Raw genomic sequence first — 21,561 nt, forward strand, 5'->3', positions numbered from 1 at the left:
TAGGTAGAGAACTGGGTATTTTGTTTTTAGGGCCTTGATCTGATACAAAATTACAATCTGCTTATCAACAAATACTTTCTTCAGCCAATAATATAAGTGCAAGTTAACAAAATCACTCTTCAAACACAATGTATTTTTTAATCAGTCATTAACTATCAGGTTTGCAGTTATTTCTTTGCCAGGATCACAACAAACAAGGTTGCTATGTTCTGTTCTTGTTATCTAAGCTCTGTTTCTCAAACAGATCCTCATATTATGGAATAAGCAAAATTTAGTTTGAGCTTTATAACTTGTTTGGATTTAAGAAACGTAGGGAGAGTTTCACTCTAACCAAATTCTTCCTGACATAACAGTTCTTTCTGATTTTCCAGTTTTTGACTGCTTTGTTGAGCACGGAGAAAATTGCAGAGTTCATCTTCAATTTTTTGACTGATTCGTGTCTTGGTGACTCGGGAAAATTGCCTAAGGATGTTGGCTTTGCTCAAAAGTACTGATAAGAAAAAATAATTCTCCCATATTCATGTTTAGAAAAGACCACGGTATGATCAGCTCTAAAAAACAGAAAAGTCCAGTTAGGTTGAGTAGGACCACCCTGGAATGCACTAGAAAGTGCTTATTTTATGGCAGTACAGTAGTTTGATGTAAAAGCTACAAGGGCCTTGGGTGCATTGTTTTCAAAACAGCAAAGTTCCTCTGAGCAAAACAGGGAATCTGAGAAGGGAAAATATTTGCTAAGCTATAAAAAAGCACGACCAAAATGATCACTTTTAGTGCCCATCAGTTTCTACATATAGTTAAATAATTTCCTCTATTTTACTATATTTATGTGTGTGCAAAGAAAATGGATTTTTGATGCTTTCATAGGATGTTTTTGAAAATATCTCTGGTCGATATTCAGTATACACTGAAATCTCACTAATTTATTATGTATGATGTTTATTTCAGATTCGGTTAAAGTTTGGCGTTGCACTAATTTTGGAGAAATAGTTTATTGAATATGTGGAGTGCTAATGCTGCATATATTTTACCTACCTAGGCAAACAGAGTCTGGTAGAAATCCTGTTCCTGTAGTTAATTTGATCCAAATCATGACTTCTTGCCTTAAGTTAAAAAAAAAAAATTGTGGCCAAATACATAAAATCTACCATCTTAGCCATTTTTAAGTATGCAGTTTAGTAGTGTTAAACACAACTACCTTGTGTTGCAACCAAGCTCAAGAATTCTTTTTATCTTACAAATTTGAAACTCTGTATCCATTAAACAACGGCCTGTGCCAACACGGCACCCATGCCTTGGCAAACAATGTTCCACTGTCTGTCTCTGTGATTTCGACCACTCTTAGTATCACATATAAATGAAATCCTACTGTATTTTTCTTTTTGTGACTGGCTTATTTCTCTTAGAGTAATGTCCTCAAGATCCATCCATGTTGTAGCATGTAGAATTTCCTTCCTTTTTAAGGCTGGATGATATTTCATTGTATACATATACATGCCATACATTCATCTGTCAGCGGGCATTTGCATTGCTGCTACTTTTTGGCTATAATGAATAATACTGTTATGAACATGGGTGTACAAATATCTGTTTGAGTTCCTGCTTTCACTTCTTTGGGGCATATACCCAGAAGTGGAATTGCTAGATTATGTGGGAATTCTATTTTAACGTTTTTGAGGAAACTCCATGCTGTTTTCCCTAATGCCTACACCATTTTACATTCCCAGCAATGGTGCACAAGGGTCCCAGTTTCTCCATATCCTTGCCAATAATTGCTATTTCCTGTTTTGATTTGCTTTTATCGTGGTCATCTTAAAGGATGTGAGGTGCCATCTCATTGTGGACTTGATTTACATTTCTCTATTAATTAGTGATGTTGAGTATCTTTTCATATATTTCTTGGTCATTTGTATATTTTTTTGAGAAATGTCTAAGTTCTTTGCCATTTTTGAATCAGGTTGTTTGTGTTTTTGTTTGTTTTTGAGTTGTAGGAGTACTTTATATATTCTAGGTATTGACCCCTTATCAGATACATGATTTACAAACATTTTCTCCCATTCTGTAGTCTCCTTTTTCATTCTGTTGTGTCCTTTGATGCACAGAAGTTTTAAATTTTGGTGTAGTCTAATACATCTTTTGTTGTTATTGTTGTTTCTTCCTATAACTTTAGAATAGCTTTGCTAATATTCTGAATATCTTCTGGCTTTTCTTCCCTAAGCCTCTACTAAACGTCATATAAATATCATCTCCACTTTCTATATACATTTTTTCAGTTCTCACTCCTTAAATCCATGGTTTCTAAAGTGTGCCTAGGTGCCCCAGCTACAGTGAGAATGCCTGGGGGGTACTGTAAATTTTTTTAGGAAAACACAATAGTGTTTGACGTCTTTCTGACACCACACAAAGTATTAGCTCGAGATAGTTCAGCTTTAACATTAGATAGCCCTACCTTCCTTTCCATAATGTCATATCTTTGAAAAGCTGGATTTTTAGCAATTGCCGTGATATAAAGCAACTATGGGTTGGAAATCAATGAGGAACAGAAAATGACAGTAGTTGATGTGAAATCTAATCCCAAAGTTTAGGAAGTTGTGTAATGTGTAATAGGTGCATGTATCCCCTTAGTAAGTGATTGTGATTATTTAAAACTAAAATCAAATATTTTTTAATTTTTATGTATTTTTCAAACAGCTACTGAGTTGCTAGTACACAAATACTGAGTAAGTTGTTTGGAACTGACTACTTAATCAACTGTTCAGTATTTCTTTTGACCTATGAACCCTACAAAAAAAATTACTGAGATAAAAAAAGGCCCTATAAACTGGGAAAGTTTGGGAACCTCTGCCTTATAACCTTTGCATGTGGCTTTATTCACATCACTTTATTGAAACTATTTTCTTGAATGTGACCAGCATCATCCTTCTTAATAGCAAAATCGATTATATTTATTCTCATATGTTTTATTAGTTCCTGTGGCTACTGTAACAAATTAGCACAAACTGGATAGCTTCAAACAACTGAAATTTATTTCCTCTCAGTTCTGAGCCCACAATCCAAAACAGCTGCCATTCCTCTGGAGGCTTTAGGGAACTATCTTGCCTTGTCTCTTCTAGCTTCTGGTAGCTGTTTGCATTCCTTGACTTGTGACCAAATCACTCCAATCTCTGCCACTTTGGTCACATTGCTTAATCTCTTCATTTCCAAATAAGGTAATATCCATAGGTTCCAGGATTAAGATGTGGGCATATCTTCGGGGGGGGGGGGGGGCAGTTACCATTCAACCTACTATAGATGTCTGAGGCTTCTGACACTCCTGATCATTGCTTCTCTTTCTTTGATGCTGCATTAAACTGATTTCCTGTCTTTTCTTAAATGTTTATTTCTTTACTTTGAGAGAGAGAGAGAGTGAGAGAGGGCACACACGCGCACACACACGTAGGGGAGGGGCAGAGAGAGAGAGAGAGAGAGAGAGAGAGAATCCCAAGCAGGCTCTGCACTGAAAGCACAGAGCCAAATGTGGGGCTCAAACTCATGAACCATGAGATCATGACCTCACTCAAAATCAAGAGCCAGATGCTTAACCAGCTGAACCACTGAGGCACCCCTGATTTTCCTCTTAACTTGGCTGGGCCCCAGTGCCCAGAGTGTTATTGTCAAACATTATGGATGTTACTGTGAGAGTGTTTTGGGGATGAGATGAACATTTAAATAGGTAGACTTTGAGTAAAGCAGATTACCCTCCTTAATGTGGGTGGGCCTCATCCAATTAATTGAGGACCTTATTAGAACAAAGACTGACTTCCTCAGAGCCAGAAGAAATTCTGCCAACAGACTGCCTTTGGACTTGAATTACTACTCTTCCCTGAGTCACCAGTCTGCCAGTTTACCACATCAGATTATGACTCACCAAGCTCACCAAGTCTCCACAATTGCCCAAGCTAATTTCTTATTTATTTATTATCTATTTTATTTATTATTGAGAGACAGAGAGAGAGAGAGAGCATGAGCATGGGAGGGACAGAGAGAGGAGGAGACACAGAATCCAAAGCAGGCTCCAGGCTCTGAGCAGTCAGCATGCAGCCCGACACGGGGCTCAAACTCACAAACTGTGAGATGATGACCTGAGCTGAAGTCAGACGTTTAACTGACTGAGCCATTCAGGTGCCCCCCCCCCCTTTTTTCTTTTTCATTTTTTTTTTTTTTTAAGCCCAAGCTAATTTCTTAAAATCAACCTCTCTTTCTCTCTCCATGCACACATTCCATTGGTTCTGTTTCTCTGGAGAATCCTGACTAAATGACCTTTAATTCCATCTATGTCTTCTTTACTTCACTTTGCTAACGTACGTAAAAAATGAATTAGCAAACTAGCTGTCCTCTGGACTTCAATGTCTCTTGATATGATATCATTACTTAAAAGCAGGCCCTTCTTATCTGCCACATAACTGCCTCCAGACCTAGGAGGACTTGCTTATATTAACCACATTTCTGGTGTCAGGTGTAAAAGTAACATAGATGATGATTAAAATGCTTGATCTTGGAACTGTGAGGCTCAGTTCTTCTATATTCAATCTATACTTGGTAAATCACCTTTCCCAATTACTTAGCAGAATTCAGTGAAGTGTTAAACAGAGTACACAATTAGTGTTCAATAAAATAAATTATTTCATTTACCCACTTCCCTTACTTATGCCCATTTCAAATCCTCCCATTCAATTTCTCTTGTTTTCTTTCTTTCTTTCTTTCTTTCTTTCTTTCTTTCTCTCTGTTTTTTGTTTTTGTTTTTGTTTTTGTTTTTCTAAATCTTATAGATTCAACTGGTTTGAATTCTGAAAGCAAAACCCTCCTTTAGGTTTCCTTCTTTGTGTCTTGTTCTACTCTTTTTACCTTACCTTGTATTATTTTCTCTTCTGGCCTCATATTGACAAATCCATACTCAATTGTCAAGTTCATTTCTTTCTCTCTCTTTTTTAATTTTTTTTTTTTAAGTTTTATCTTAGAGAGAGTGTGTGAGCAGGGCAGACAGGCAAAGGGAGAGGGAGAGAGAGAATCTGAAGCAGGCTCCATGCCCAGTGCCAAGCCTGAAGTGGGGCTTGATCCCATGACCCTGGCATCATGACCTGAGCCAAAATTGAGAGTTGGATGCTCAATTGACTGAGCCACCCAGGCACCCCTGACGTTTATTTCTTGAAATCCTTTTCTGACTGTTCAATCTTCTGCATGCTGACTATTAAAGCCTCCCCCCACTACCTACAGAATATGGTCCAAGTGCTGTGGAGAATACAGGCAAAAGAAAAAAATTAAACTTCCTTACAATTTGCAACCCATTGACAAGTACTTGAGACAGGCAGAGTGAGCTTTCTCAAGGAGCTCAGCTACCTCCATGTTAATACTTTGCTAGAGGTAAAAGGTAACCTTAGCTTGAAATTGGCTTGAACTCAGGGATCCTGTAAAAAATCCCTTTGGAAACTTCCTTTATCTCTACCCACTTCACCCAAGATATAGGTTACCAATCATACTCTGTCATAGACTCTGGGTCTAAAGTTCTCTCTTGTCCAGCAAGAGAGGTGGACCCAGGATTAAAATGCAAGAGATGGCTAATGTCCGGGAAAAGACAAGAGCCCTGAATAAGGGCCCTTGCTCCATATTTATTAAGATCGGAAGGCTTACAAACATGATGGGCGTGCACAAAAAGACAATGAATCTGTGAACATTAACTCATGGGCATGAGGGAAAGGGGGTTTTGAGGATATAGGGCATTAGGAATTTGGGTCAATATAAACCAAAATCCTGGTGCCAGGCAGACAGGTGTCCAGTCTGTTTATCTTAGCCAGCCTAGGGGATAAGACAGAGAGGGCAACCTCAGGGTCAACAAGGCACCTTTCTTTTGCTAATTAGCTCTGCTCTGGACAGCTTCACCCTGTAGAGGCTATAGTCCTGTTGGCTTATTTACCTAATTTGGTCCTTCCTTCCTGTGAAAGCAGCTTTCTGCTCTGGTACTAAATTGGAGGACGTTTTTGCCCTCAATACCTAATCTTCTTTACCTCATATACCTTTGTATTGGAGCCTTTGCCCCACCCTCTCTATCCTGGGGCCTTTGCCCTGCCCTCCCTATACTTACTTACCTAATCTTGCTTACCCAAACTTGGGTGTGAGCATCCTATGGCTTTGTAATTCTTTTTGCCTTGTTAACCCATCAGTGCAGGCTCAGGGAATGCCTAAGCTTATTCCCCACAATCCTCCAACCATATGGCCCCCTGATATACATGTGAAGGGTCTCCTGACTAAGGTTTTACTAGACAGTAGTAAATGACCTTTTTCCTAACAATAAGTAGGCTCCTCAAGGTCCTGGAAACCTTGCTTCCAAAATTCCTTAGAGATTTATGCTGTCCTGACCCCCTCCCAACTTGAAAGTATATAATCAACTGCTCCTCACAACCCCAGTGCAGCTCTTTCTGCCCATAGGTCCTGTCTCTGTGCTTTAATAAAACCACCCTTTTTGCACTGAAGATGTCTCAAGAATTTTCTTGACCATTCACTCCCAAACCCCAACATTTCACATCACAAGCTCCTCAGCTTGGCACCCAAGACTCTGCAATGCCTTTCCCAATTGTGCCCCATGCTTCAGAAAAACTGACACAATCACCCCTAAACATGACACTATATTGTCTCTGTCGTGTTATTTTCCTAATCTGGAAGACAATTCCTCAGTCTCCTAGTTATACACCCAGATCTTTTTCTGCTGTCTCTGCTTTTCAATATTGAACCCATTCTTTGGAGCCATAGCAACTTCCATGAAGACTTTTCCTCAATCTCAATTATATATGAAGTCTTGTTTCTTCAAATGCCTTTAGCATTTTGTGTGTCTATTCTAGTACCTCTTTATTCTTTCCTGTGGTCCCAGATGTACATAAGCTCATTCCAGGCTTCATATTAGACTGTGTAGTTCTTGATATCAGGGATTTTATCTTGCTTCTTTTTGCATCTTGCATGTATTTAGTACTCATTAATTCATTTAATCATTCATTCAGTGCATTAAGTGTTTAAAATTGGGGGTATAATAATGATCCCAGTGCTCTGTAAACATTTCTGGAATTTGAAAAGACTTGATGATTTTTGTTTTGCATATGAGAATTGATGTTGCTAAGTCACTTGTCCTCTGTGAAACTATGAAATAGGGTGCTGAACAGTTTTCTAAGAACATTTCTTTAAGTTATCAAGTTGTATGATTCTTTTGTAATTAAAATTATATATTCACTCAGTAAAACTGCTGTTTGGAAACACTTCTGATTTCTTTATGCAATTAAACTGAATTTCTTTTGAAAAATCTGCATTGTAAGATTTTTCTTAAAATACTTTATTTTTACAGTAATTATGTTTTTAGAAGTGACTGCTCAGACAGTTATTAAAATTGTGTCCTCTAACCCTTACTCCTTTCTTTAAAAATTAGCTGATTTAGGGGAGCCTGGGTGATTCATTTGGTTAAGTGTCCAACTTTGGCTCAGGTCATGATCATACAGTTCATGGGTTCGAGCCTTGCACCAGACTGTGCTGACAGCTCCGAGCCTGGAGCCTGATTCAGATTCTGTGTCTCCTTCTCTCTCTCTCTGCCCCTCCCCTGCTTATACTCTATCTCTGTTTCTCTTAAAAATAAATTTAAAAATTTTTAAAAATTAGCTGATTTTACAGTGGCACCTTACTGTTGATCCTACCAACTTATATATTCTTATTTCCTATTATTTGTATGTATGAGTCCTCTGCTCTGATCATGAGTATTTTCCCACTTTTCCTCATCTGTTCTGTCTCTTTGTATTAAACATTTGTCAGAGCTGTCATAAAAATATAATTTGTATGATGGTTTACAGTTTTCAATGAATATATAGACTTATTTCAGCACAACAGAATCCCATCTGACAGGCTGAATGAAATGTTATCAGCTTTTATTTTTTAACTCTCAGATATTTGGAAATTGAGTCAATAGAGAGGGGAAGTCAGCAAGTTTCAAGGTTAGAACAAGTGTTTGTAAGAGGCAGAAACCATTTTAAGACAACGTATGCAAGTAACAGGATTTATTATAAGATTACAGGAGAATCTCACAAATCTTAAGGGCCTGGCTTTATGTGTGTATCCCTCTTTCTCTCTCCCTCTCCAAATGGGATCTTGCTACTTGTGCAGTCCAATGGCAGAATGTGGCCACTCTACACTTCCCAAATTGACAGTCACAATTCTAGCCACATGCAGAGATTAAATAGTTGTTTGTAAATGCAACTTCCAAATTCCTAGGAGAGCATATGATTTACCATATGGGCTCACATTGTAAATCATCCTTGACCAGACTGGACAGTTTATCCAGTACGTACTGCCCCATGGATGAAAGACAATGACCATCAGAGGGGAGATGGATCTTGGGTTTGGAAAGCAGATTTAGAATTCCTGCTTTTTACAATTTGGTGGAACTAGTGCTTAGAACCTAAGTTAGAAGTCACTGGCTGAAACATGTTCAGAGGGCAGTTAGATAACGTAAATGAATGAAACTGACAGATGGAGACTGCAGCACCCAGAGAGAGCACAGGCTCCATCTAAAGGGAATTACTCAACTCCAAGCTGATAAATGCTCTTTGGGAATTTGGGCTCAGGGTATATCTTCTGATTTTCAAATGAACTCAGAATTGCAATTTTATGTAAAATCGCTGTTTAAATCAATGAGAGTAAATCATTTCATTTTACTTTGTTAGATAATTATAGAATAAAGAGCCATACTATTTGCTTTGGGCTTTCCTACATTAAAAAAAAAAATCTATTACAGGAGAAAAAGCCTCACAGAAGCTCTGTGACCATGAACAAAAATTTTTTAACCTCCCTGAGCCACAATTTTCTCTTATACCAATACCAATGTTTCACATTGTCATGAAAATCAAGTGAGCTATTGTGATATGATTTTATAAACCTTTTAACATGTATTAGGTGCTCACTGGATATTAGGCTTCATATCTGTTCATTAGAATTAAGTCTGAAACAATGTATGTTTCAAAATAATATGTCATTAAAAACAGAGCAAATAAAGTTAGACTGAATTTCCAAACATCAATAGCAATGGTCTACGTTTGATTTCTTATATAGATTCATAAAGCCACAATGTCACTGTTAACTGCTATGTCTTATTTAACATCTTCTTAGAGTTATAAATAATCAAATAGGAAAAATAACTCTTGGTCATAAATATCAAGCATTCAGCAGCTTTTATATGAATGTAATTATAATCCCCAACAATCTGTAATAAACACCTGGCAAGGTTGCTAAAATTTTTAACACAATAGAATGTATCACAGAAGATTCTTTCATTCCACTCAGGCTCTGTGATGCTTGAATGAGTCACCGAAGAAACAGAACAAAGAGTTTGGGTTTAAAGATCAGTTCAAGCAAATAATATCTCTTTATTACTCTCTCCTGAGTGAAATCTAGACGGAGGTAATCTTAATAAGTGATGTGCACTTTCTAATGGAAGAAACAGGGAACACTTTGGTTCATAAGAGTTGTTGATAATGATAAAGAGGCATATTGGAATAAAAGTGCAGGAAAGCACAAAGCAACCAGCTTTTTAATGTACTATTTATAGTGGGATTTTCACCCTGCTTTGGAGAAATGCCTTAGCAACAAAATCTTGAACCTCATTGTCATGATCTCTAAGGTCTTCATGTGGGTAGGATGGTTTAAATGGCTAATGGGAATATTATCAAACCATTTTGAAAATAGAGTACTCTCTCTCTTTCCTTTTTTCTGTCTTTTCGTGATACTAATTAACACCTAAAAAGATACAGCGTGCACAGAAAAGCCTAATACTGAGTCTGCAATGGGGTACAATCTTCTATGTCTTTTAGGTACTTTTGTCATCACAACAGAGGCTACTCTAGTGTTTCTGTGTTAGAGGAATTAGGACTAGAATCTGAAATTTTGTGAGAAAGCAGAGTGAAGGGGATTGTGAAGTTGAGCTTACACAACAGGGTTTTTTTTGTGCTTTGTGTGTGTGTGTGTGTGTGTGTGAGAGAGAGAGAGAGAGAGAGAGAGAGAGGGAAATAAATTTTAGAAAACCATATCGAGTAATTTGGAGGGAGGCAGCTGGAGCTAAGCGAGATTATGGAAAAGTTAAAATCCCTTCACCCTCACCCTAAACTACTCTTTGGAGATGCCTGGAAACTATAGTCTCATGGTTTGGATCCAAAATAAATTAACCTTTTACTAAGTACTAACAAAGTCATAACAAAGACTTTATATTAAAGCTTCAATGGGGGCACCCAGGTTGCTCATTTGGTTAAGTGTCCCACTCTGGACTTCAGCTTGGGTCATGATTTCATGGTTGGTGGATTCGAGACCCAAGTCAGGCTCCATGCTGAAAGCATGGAGCTTACTTGAGATTCTCTCTTCCTCTCTCTCTGCCCCTGCCCACTCATTCTCTCTCTCTCTCTTTCTCCTCTCTCTCTCTCTCTCTCTCTCACACACACACACACACACAGTAAATAAATAAACTTTTCTTCAATGTATCTATTCTGTTTTTTAGGGTAGGCAAGATTAAGGTGGTGAATTTTATATAAGGATATGCTAATTAGGGGGTTAACTCCTACATTTTGTATGTTAATGATGGGAGCATTGTACAGTACAATGAATCCCAGAAAAGGGACTGTTGAAAAGTCATTAAATAATTATATTGGATAATATATATTTTTAGTGCCTTAATAATGCTTTTGGTGAGACTGACAGGCGCTACACAATATTCTTATTTCTTAACAAGAAAACAGATTTCATTTGATGTGGCAAGGCACCCAGATAAAAATTTGCATTTCTACCTCCCTTTCAGCTAGATGTGGCCATGTGATTAAGTTCTAGCCAATGAGATGGAAAAGCTGTTGGGCAAGTCTTCTGAAAGGCTCCTTAAACCATGCTGGAGAGCCGGTGAGGACCCTCCTGTTTCCTGTTAGAATGAAGATATGATGGCTGGACTTCCAGCTGCTGCTTGGACCTCAGACAACCTTGATGATGAAAGACACAAATTAGGGTAGTGGAAAAGAAAGAAAGGAACCGTGGTCTGCATTGGTTGTGGCTCTCCTATACCAGACTTGGCATGCCCACCTCCAGACTTCCTTTACAGGCAAGAAAAATAACTTCCGTCCTATTTAAGCCACCATTATTTCCAGTCTCTGTTACTAGCAGCCAAATATATGTCATAGGAGAGACATTTTACTTCACCACAACTGTTCTGTGTAAATACTCCTTATTACACAGTTCTTTAGTTCGTAGAGAGAATGCTTGGATAGCAGGTTTGTAAAATAAGAGATGTTGTGTTCTCCATGTTCATTTAGCTCTTGAATTTTGGGGAGCAGTTACTGAGAATTTGGACACATGTAGTTTTAAAGGTGAAATCACAGGGGCGCCTGGGTGGTTCAGTCGGTTAAGCATCTGTCTCTTGGTTTCAGCTCAGGTCATGATCTCACGGTTTGTGAGTTTGAGCTCCACCTCAGGTTCACACTCACAGGGTGGAGCCTACTTGGGATTGTCTCTCTCTTTCTCTCTCTCAAAATAAATAAACTTAAAAACATTTTTTAAAAAGGTGAAATTACAGTTAGTTGATACTGTACATTCCCTATGCATAACAAGATAGACAGGGGCAAAGTTTTCCTATAACTTTGCTAAATAAGAGAAGGAAATCAGCCTAGATCTAAAAATATTCCTTTGTAGAAAAGCAGATAAACATGCATTCTTTATCAGATTTAGAAATACTGTCAGTCTTTCAAAATGTTTTTCCGTTCTTTAAAAAAAAACAAAACATTTTTAAGCCTTAGTGAGATTCACTTCTACAGTAATTGAAACATTTTAAGAGGCATATTTTTTTATGAAATTTATTGTCAAATTGGTTTCCATACAACACCCAGGGCTCATCCCAACAGGTGCTCTCCTCAATGCCCATCACCCACTTTCCCCTCCCTCCCACCCCTCATCAACCCTCAGTTTATTCTCAGTTTTTAAGAGTCTCTCATGGTTTGGCTCAAGAGGCGTAGTTTTTGAATGTCAACATTTTCCTAAATGTTGACTCAACCCAATGTTATACAGGAATTCAAAAAGTCTTCACCATATTAAAAAAAAACATATTTAGGAGTCTCCTCAATATTCTCTCTGTGAATCTAGGATGTAATCTTACGATCCTGGTTTGTACCTCGTCCTTTGTTACCTCCAGCCTTTCACCAGACATTGTTTTAACTGTCTCTCTTATATGAGTTCTCACAGACAGCTTCTAAAAGAGAAAACCCTTGGAACAATTTCTTGTCAGTGTTTCCTGTCAGTTATGTTTGACCTGTTGTCAATGGAAAATGGCCCTTGTGAGACAATTGAGTGGAATGGGACCGTGGAATCCTCAGAGGCATGTGGACTTGTCCCACGTGTTCTTTCTTTTTACTCACTGCAGCACAGCACATTTTAATACCAGTCATGTGCACCCTGGATCTATTACAGTAAGTGGAAAGTGAAGGTATACCAGTGAGAGAAATGGCAAAAGTGTGTCACTTTTGTGCGACACAACGGTTAGGTTGGCAAGGTGTCAGCATTACTCAGATTCTTCCATGTACTTTTCGTTTTTCCCTCCCAGTCATCACTAGCCCTTGTACTTGGCATTTCTGATCGATCTTATTAAACGAGTTGACTTTGATCCTATGACTACACCTGGCTCTCTCATTAAGAAAAAGTTGAGTCTGGAGTGCCTGGGCGGCTCAGTCCATTAAGCATCCGACTCTTGGTTTCCGCTCAAGTCATAATCTCGCAATTAGTGAGTTCAAGCCCCGCATTGGGCTCTGCACTGACAGTGTGGGTACACTTGATATTCTCTCGGTCTCCCTTTCTCTCTGCCCCTCCCCTGAATGCTTTCTCTCTCTCCCTCCCTCTCTCTCTCTCTCTCAAAATAAATTAATTAATTAAAAAAAAAAAGAAAGAAAAAGTTGAGTTTGTCACTGTGGATCCCAGATCCAATTCCATTTGGCCTCACTATAGAATTCTTCTGCTTGGAGTCCCCCGGCTCACAAACTCAGTGGGCACATCCCAGCTGCCCTCATAGTAATACCCTTGCCAGCCCTCCCAATGATGGCGGGGCCTGATTCATTCAGGTTTTCTGAACTGGTTTTCCTTCTTAACTTTCACATCCTGATCTCTCTCTTTTTCCTTTCTCTGAAATAACATCACAGCTTATGTCTTCACACTCTAGCCCCATGGTGTGGCCAGCCGAGTGGGTCTTATTATTCCATTTCTCTTGTCAGGGCTGGTTTCACTTCCTTTGAAAGAAGCTTATTTCAAGGCCCTTACTCACTGGCTATTGTTTCTTCCTGAACCATCTTTCACAGAACAAAAGCACAGGCCTGTTAAATCACAGCTCACTTTCCCTGGCTGTGGACATGGTAAAGTCCCATCCACTTTAACTTTGATTCTGTTTGTTTTTAAAGATTACTCTTCCTCCCTGTCTCTCTCTGTCCCTTCCTTCCTTCCTTTCTTCCTTTGCTTCCTTCCTCCCACCACCATGGTCAGTGCCGTGATATTTTTCTTGCAACTATAGCTCATTAACAGTAAACTGGAACAGTGGGGAGAGATCCCCCGTGGATTCTCAGGCATATTCTTTTTTGTTGTAGCGCATCTCAGATAATGTTTATAATGGAGCTGGAATAAGTGTTCAAAAGGATACAGATCTTTCTGTTCTACAGTTCAAGTCTGGAGTAGAAATACATTTGAGATAATAGGTAATGCTAATGAGAAAAATACAGCTCCAAGTGAGGTAAATTGTACTTTTAAGAATCTAGTCTAGGTGTGTACATGGGAGGTTGTATTTCCTAGTGGGAAACGCTCCAGGTCATAATCTCACTCCCATGACTGCCTCACTGTGCGATGCTGACTGTGAGCCGGTAAAGGAGGAAAGAAAGGATGACAGCAGTGGAGTCATCTTCGAGCAACTATATTAGCTCAGAACTGTTGTTGGTACTTCCTTACCTTTGCCAGATGGCTTCTTTCTATTCTCCTCCTTGCCATCCTTCTGACATTCTAGTCATTTTGTGACTTTTCCCTGGCTTCTCTGGGTGGTGTCCTGCCCTAGCCCACTGGTGCTGAGGCCTCGGCTCTGGACTGTACCTTTTCTTCTGCTTACCACAGGTAACTTGTCCAGGCTCTCACTTGTTCAGCATACCTGCCAGGTAACTGGAAGCCAAGCTGGTAAACGAATTCACAGCAAGGTGCTCATTCATGGGCTCATCAAACATTTATCGAGTACCTCAGCTCTTGTGCTAGGTGTGAATGACTGACCAAGGCCGCTTGGCTGTATTATCAACATACAGCGTGCAACCTTGGGCTTTGGGGTCAAAACATTTCTAGGTTTGAATCTTGCCCTGTCACTTGCTATATATCATCCTGGAAAATTTTATTTAGCCTTTCTGGAAGTCTCAGTTTCCTCATCTGTAAAATGGGGCAGTCAAAACTCCTTGCAGGAGTTTTTGGGCTTTACCAGTAATTCCATACAGTGGCTAGCTCCTAGAATATGTGAAATTAATAGTGACTATCATATTATTGGTTACTCTTTCCATATATCATTTATGGTGACCTTTAACACTAACTCTGAAATCGTCAGGTGCCTTACCAATGAATGACTTTAAGTCTTATGACTCGTTGTGAGAGACATTTGGGGAGTCAGGGAAGTCTTTCTCCCTTCTGACAATAGAACACCCAAGTATCAGCTGTCTGAGGAACCGAAGCAGAGCAAACTGCTGAAGACACAGGAGAGGTGTTATAAGGATACACAGAGGTACGTTTTCAAATCAGGCAGCCTGGCTATGAAACGCCAGGAAACAGCAACAGCAGATCATGACGTGAAAAGTAGGTCACTTGTTTGGAGTCAAGGTGTCAGGTAGCATACAAGGTGAAGAGCCCAAAGCCATAACAGTAACAGGCTGTGAAAATTGCTGCCGCAGCCATAAACCAAAGGGCTGCCTCCCCGCGTCTGCCAACGGCGAGAACTGCTGGGCGCGCAGCCCTCCTGTGGCCACACTTGCGCACACGCAAAACAACACTGTCACCATCAGCCGCAGCGTTTTGAACATAGAGGACAATGGTAAATCAAGGGACACACAACTGGTTGTGTCCAAGGGCAGGGGGGCAGCGCGAGAGAAAGTGGGAATAAATCCATTGATTCTGTTTGCCACCTAACCCTCTCTGTGTTGTGCTTTCCCAATGTTTATGGCTTCAGATTTTAGTGTGTCAGATTTCTGCATGCCTAAACGAGCCATCTGCTTGTTTGCATACTCTTGTGCATTGAGGAGACATTCTACTATTGTACGATGTTTTTATGTCATAAGGATTTTTTTAAGTACTCCTTTGGTGTGCAAGTTATACGGGATTCTGAGCCCAAAGGCTGAGCCTACCACTTCACATGACATTTGAGCAGTTATCTGGGGTTGTCAGCTTGGGAGGAAGGAGAGGCAGACAAAACACTGTTGGACTGGGAGGGATAGTGGGCACGGTGTCTGTTCCACTCCATTACACTCCACATCACCCCGCTCCTTTCCACCCCCCAGTTCTTCCCCCTTATCTATGTTCCCCTCCTGCCCACCACCCTTACCAGTCTAGCACTCTGGAGAGATGGTTGAGATAAAAGTGCAGCTGAGAGAGCAGGGGGTTTGGTCAACCCTAGATTTGGAAACTAGTCGTATCCTTGCCATCACATGCCAGCGTTTCACGTTGGTTATTTGATTTAAGCAGAATCCACCAAATTTCTTAGGTCTCTGAAGACCTAATTATTAGCTTTTTGAAAAATGAAGTATCCGTCATGAACTAAATATTCTTTAAAAGTGATGTATTAATATTGTCACCGTTATTGAAAATAAAGTACCTGAGACCCAAACTATAATGTGATGCTAGCACTCTTTCCTCCGAAATCTGATATATGTTAGTTTTATGCAAAATGGTATAATTATAATTTCACATACCCTGAAGTCCGTGAAGCGTTTAGAACAAATTGAAGTTATTTGGAAACTAGTAGCTACGAAAGAACACAGAACTATCCTAGCTGCCCGAGCTTTTTCAGCCATTAAGGAGCACAATGGATTCCGTAGCATTTGAGTAGATAAAGGGCCTTTCAAAAGTCCACATTTAAATGAATACAAACACCGGTTCTAATGTGCTCCTTTTTAACAGGAATAAATGATGGGTTAGAAGAAAAATTCTTATGGTTCTCAAGTGTTAGGAAAAACAATTTGGGTGGAAAATGTGCCTTTTAGTCTACTCTTGGGAAAGTAAACTCACGGATCTCCATCAGAGGCATTGACCTCACCTGAAAAGATAACAAGCTGGTTAGGGGGATATATTCCCGTCAGGAAGAGTTACATTTTAAAAGTGTAATGACTAAAGTTAAAAATTCCCTTTGGGAGAAGAATGAGATGAGTTAGGAGATACTCCCTTCGTATGATTGTGAAGAATATGTACATTTGTTTATTTCCATTTGGTGTCCTGACTTGGCAAAAGAAAAATGTGAATTTATGGCTTTAAGTGGCTGGAATACTGGAATGAGCTTAGGATTTTTATAAATTTAGACAGCAACTAAGAAACTCTTCCATTTCTGAAGGCAGTGAAAACTAATTTTTTTAATGTTAATTTATTTTTGAGAGAGAGAGAGAGAGAGAGAGAGAGAGAGCATGAACAGGAGAGGGGCAGAGAGAGTGAGAGGGAGACACAGAATCCCAAACAGGCTCCAGGCTCTGAGCTGTCAGCACAGAGCCGGACACGGGGCTCGAAACCACGAACCGTTGAGATCATGACCCCAGCTAAAGTCGTATGCTTAACCAACTGAGCCACCCAGGCACCCCAAAAACTATTTAAATATTTTAGAGTTGACTGACAAGGAACTACATCATTCTTTTGAGTTTTTTTTAAGCACCTTTTATTTTTCAGACTATAAATTACATTAACATATGAGCACAATTTCATAGAGTATTTCTGAAGGGACACTCTTCTTTGAAGGGACACAATTCTTCACATTGGTTGATTCCACTTGTCAATGCAGAATAAATAAAAATACATTTTTTTCTAAACTCAGACTCAGACTGTGAATTATTTCTTTATTCCCCACTAGCATAAAACTTACTTACATTGGCTGTATTAATGCAAGCACAAGAACTTTATTCTTTAGAGAGATGAATTTCATGAAGTAAACTTAGAGACACTTAGTTTATCTCATGAGTGATGGTGCTATTTTGAAAAACAGGGTTGTAAGGAGACTTTATGTCCACTTTTGATTTACCTCACTTGAAAATGTGTACTTAGAGAACAGGTATATGCTTGAGCTTATTTGGCCTGAAAATACAGGGACAAAGGTTTCTCCTTTCAAGGACATCTCTATGATGAGTTTGTTTGTAGATCTTCCATGCACCCTCACAGTGTTTAAAACTTGCAGATAAAGCTATCCAAATAGATTCACACTTCTATCCACGTATGTATAATTGGTTCTAAGTGTTTGAGTGAGTCAAATTTCCTGTCGGGAATAGAAAGTACATAAAAGTAAGTGCTGACATATTGTTTTCATTTTATTTACTGGAAAGTAAAATAAACTTTTAAACAGATGCCTGTTTTCTAATTTACAAGCTACCTTCACTTATACCCTCCCCCACTACACACACACACCATGGCCTTCTTCTATTTTTAATTAGGTACCTGTTCCCTAAATCTTAACATTTTAATATTGCTTTTATGGTCTCAGTTCAGATTTTGATATCTTTTTTAATAGGGTGAGAAATAGGGATTAGAGAGATATGTATGTCCATAATATTTTAAAGGAACTGCATACCTTCATAACACCTCTCCACCTGTTATTTATTTCCATCACTTTCTTTTTCCTTGTTATTTGTTCCCTCAACTGGAAATAACTCTCAACATATCACTTTAGCAAAGCCAATGGGGTTTCCATAATTCTCTGTGATGTGCTGCATAAATTGAGAACACAGGGTTAACATGAAGCCAAAGACACTGAATTGTAACAGGAGAGGCAACATGAGGTCACAATGTACTGGTTAAGTCACTAACTACATGGGGGGAGGAGGGCTTGTTGAACCCGTTGTTCAATAGTTAACCTAATAATTTACTTTCTATGGAGTGGTGTAGACACAGTCTGTGCCAAGCTTTTACTTGCTTTCTTGTTCCTTTATTTTGCTAGAGGAAAAAAAAGACCAGGAGCCTCTGCCTACTTCTGAGTCTATTTATTGCAGGTTTTTCTGATTTTTGATTCTAAAGCTTGATTGGTGGCAGGCTCCACTGTAAGATGTACTTCATTTCCCCTTATGACATTTCAGGAGTGTCTGACCCAATAGCATTGATTCTGTCAATTATCATAATCGTGACTAGGTGGTTAAATTGAAATATATATCATTATAGCACGGAACTCATAGGCTGATGCTGAATTCTAGAAAGACTTGTAATGCCATCCTAACCATTTCGTGGTCCTTTTCTTCCTTCCTTCCTTCCTTCCTTCCTTCCTTCCTTCCTTCCTTCCTTTCTTTTTTAGTATTTATTTATTTTTGAGAGAGAGACAGCATGAGCAGCGGAGAGGCCGAGAGAGAAAGAGACAGAATCTGAAGCAGGCTCCAGGCTCTGAACTGTCAGCACAGAGCCCAACACGGGGCTCAAACTCAGGAGCCATGAGATCATGACCTGAGCCGAAGTTGGATGCTTAACCAACTGACCCACCCAGGTGCCCCATGTGGTCTTTTTCTATATGGGAAAGATCTAAGCTTGCATTTCCCAGATAAAGGCTGTTGAGTAAATACAGTAAAATAAAATTAGAAGAAGAAAAAAAGCAGAAAAAGAAAACCTATGATTATCTACTGTGTAATTTTCAGATGTTCTAGCTCTCTAGCTCTTACCAGCATGTAATTAAAGGTGTATTTTCCAAGTGGAATGAATGCATTCCTATAGAAAAATATGCAGCAAGCATTCTTTATTCTGCAGATATGCAATTTCACACATCTTGCCCGCTGTATTGTTTTCACAATCATAAGAGAGCAGGAGGAAATTTTTGCTTACTCAAAAATATAAAACACATTTGTCTTGAACACCCAGAAACAAATAAATGAGTTAAATCTTCACCACATTTATCTCTCTATAAAAAGTATGAAGACACAAAATGAATAAAATTTGCATTCATTACCACTTGATATAAATTATTTAGCATGATAAAACTTTAGGGATTAAATAGACTTATTTTTGTGTGTGTCCAATATTGTTATTTTTCACATGAAGACATTCTGTTCTGTAGTAAAAATACACATAAGTACATGCAGTGAAACGTAGGTGCCCATGGAGAAGTCATGAAATTTGGAATATCAATTTTATACCTGCAAATGCCTGGGTCTCCTAAAGTTTACAAAAACACATTGGGTCCCTGAAGATGTAGAGGTTAATGAACTCATCAAAAGAGATAACAGATTTAGTGGTGGAAGACTTGACTAAAACCCACATTTCCTGGTTCCCATTTTAATTCTTTTTTTAATACTTCAAGTGATATTATTTTCAAGGCTCCTGAGTTATTAAATATTGTATTTCTTTAGTAGGGAAGTGAGGGGATTTGGACCCCTTCTAGAAACCTACATTTTTATGGTACTTTATCTTATTCTGCACATTTCTAGAGTGTCGGCTCTGAGGCCATAGGGTACTACATTGGTTGAGCCAGCTGTGAGTATGGCCATATGGATGTGGGTCTATGATCTTGATTATCTTTTTCATGGCAACAACTATAAAGAAGTGAAAGATAATGGGCCTCAATACATTTTTTTCTAAATTTCTTTTAACATTTATTTATTTTTGAGAGAAAGAGACAGAACGTGAGTGGGAAAGGGGTAGAGAGAGGGAGACACAGAGTTAGAAGTAGGCTCTAAGCTCTGAGCTGTCAGCACAGAGCCCAACGTGTGGCTCGAACTCACGAGTAGTGATATCACAACCTGAGCCCAAGCCACCCAGGCTCTCCAAAGGGCCTCAATTGCATTTTTTATGAACTTCAGGAGATCCAGGTGTTTGTGGGTATGAAACTGATGTTCAAGATTTCAGACTTCTCTATGGGCACCCAAAATTCAGTGCACGTGCTTGTGTGTATGTTTTACAAAGGCACATATGTGGGTTGACGTCTATGAAACATCAGTCTTAGGAAAACACAGCTCTTGTGTGAACCCAGATAACCACCCACACTCATATCAAAATAAGATTGTTCTTTTCTTTTCTTTTTTTAAAGATTTTAGTTTTGAGTAATCTCTGCACCCAGTGTGGGGTTCAAATTCACAACCGGAAGATCAAGAGTTACATGCTCTGACTGAGCCAGCCATGTGTACCAAGATTTTTCTTTTCTTGTTGTTAAATCTTGCAGAGAAACTCTCGGGAAATAATAAATACTTTGGTTTTGCAGATTCAAGTAAATTTATGATTAATGCTTTTTCAGTAATGATGTATTGTAACATAGGTCAGTTATGTGACAAAATTAATGTCAATAATTTTTAGAGTGTCTATAACTTAGTATCTAGACATTCTTAAAGGTCTAAGAAGCCCTTTAACTTTTCCATTATGTTTTACAAATATTCTAGGAAAAAATTCTATGCTATAATGATATTTTGGAATTAAATTTTGTTTTATGTTTTATTTATTTTTGAGAGAGAGAGAGAGAGAGAGAGAGAGAGAGCAAGCAGAGGAGGGGCAGAGAGAGAGGGAGACAGAATCTGAAGCAGGCTTCAGGCTCTGAGCTGTCAGCACAGAGCCTGATGCAGGGCTTGAACTCACAAACCACGAGATGATGACCAGAGCTGAAGTCAGACGTTTAACTGACTGAGCCACCCAGGTGCCCTGGTATTTTGGAATTAAAGGAAACTCTTTTTAGCTTCTCTGGATGTGTTTCTCTTAAAGGTAGTAAACCTATTTTGGGACAAGACATTCATACACAAAGATTCATAGAGCAGAACACAAATTAATGTCAAGTAATATACAAGTAAAATGCCATTAAAACAAACACTATTTGTGATGGTGAAAGTTATTTTCCTAGTAATCTTGTTATATCACCTGTTACTTTTGTGAATCCTTCTATATCTTTAGGCAAAATTAGTGGTTCAGTTTTCTGTGTTCTCATGGGCTACTTCTTCCTTAGTTTCTATACTGTTTCTCATGGGATACCTTCTTCTTTAGTTTCTATACCATAATGATGGTATGTTTACCTGCCTGTCTTTTTCTACACAGCATGAGCAGGGATGATGTTCTCTTAGCTGTTCCTATGGTAGACAGCAAATGTTTGCTGAAAAGATGAATTAAATATTGCTTGAAGTAAGTGCCAATTTGTTGAAATTCGAAAATATTTTTTCTCTTCAGAGAATTCTATTTAACAGAATATTATTTAACAGAATATATTTAACAGAATGTTATTCTGACAGTATTAGACCCATTGTACAAACTGGACCCACATAATATGTTTGAGAAACTAAATAAAAGTCATGGACTCAGCATATGATATTTTTCAATTAAAATTGTGGT

The 21,561-nt window shown here is 38.7% G+C and overlaps 1 long non-coding RNA gene across 1 annotated transcript; it reads left to right on the plus strand.

Moving 5' to 3' along the window:
• Positions 1-9,376: 9,376 nt before the first annotated feature.
• Positions 9,377-11,240, plus strand: LOC125918990 (uncharacterized). Its single transcript, XR_007456656.1, has 2 exons — positions 9,377-9,462; positions 10,847-11,240. It is a non-coding gene; the product is annotated as an uncharacterized LOC125918990 (long non-coding RNA).
• The last annotated feature ends 10,321 nt before the right edge of the window (positions 11,241-21,561 follow it).

This window comes from Panthera uncia, chromosome B4 (assembly GCF_023721935.1).
Source record: "Panthera uncia isolate 11264 chromosome B4, Puncia_PCG_1.0, whole genome shotgun sequence".
NCBI classification, from domain to species: Eukaryota; Metazoa; Chordata; class Mammalia; order Carnivora; family Felidae; genus Panthera; species Panthera uncia.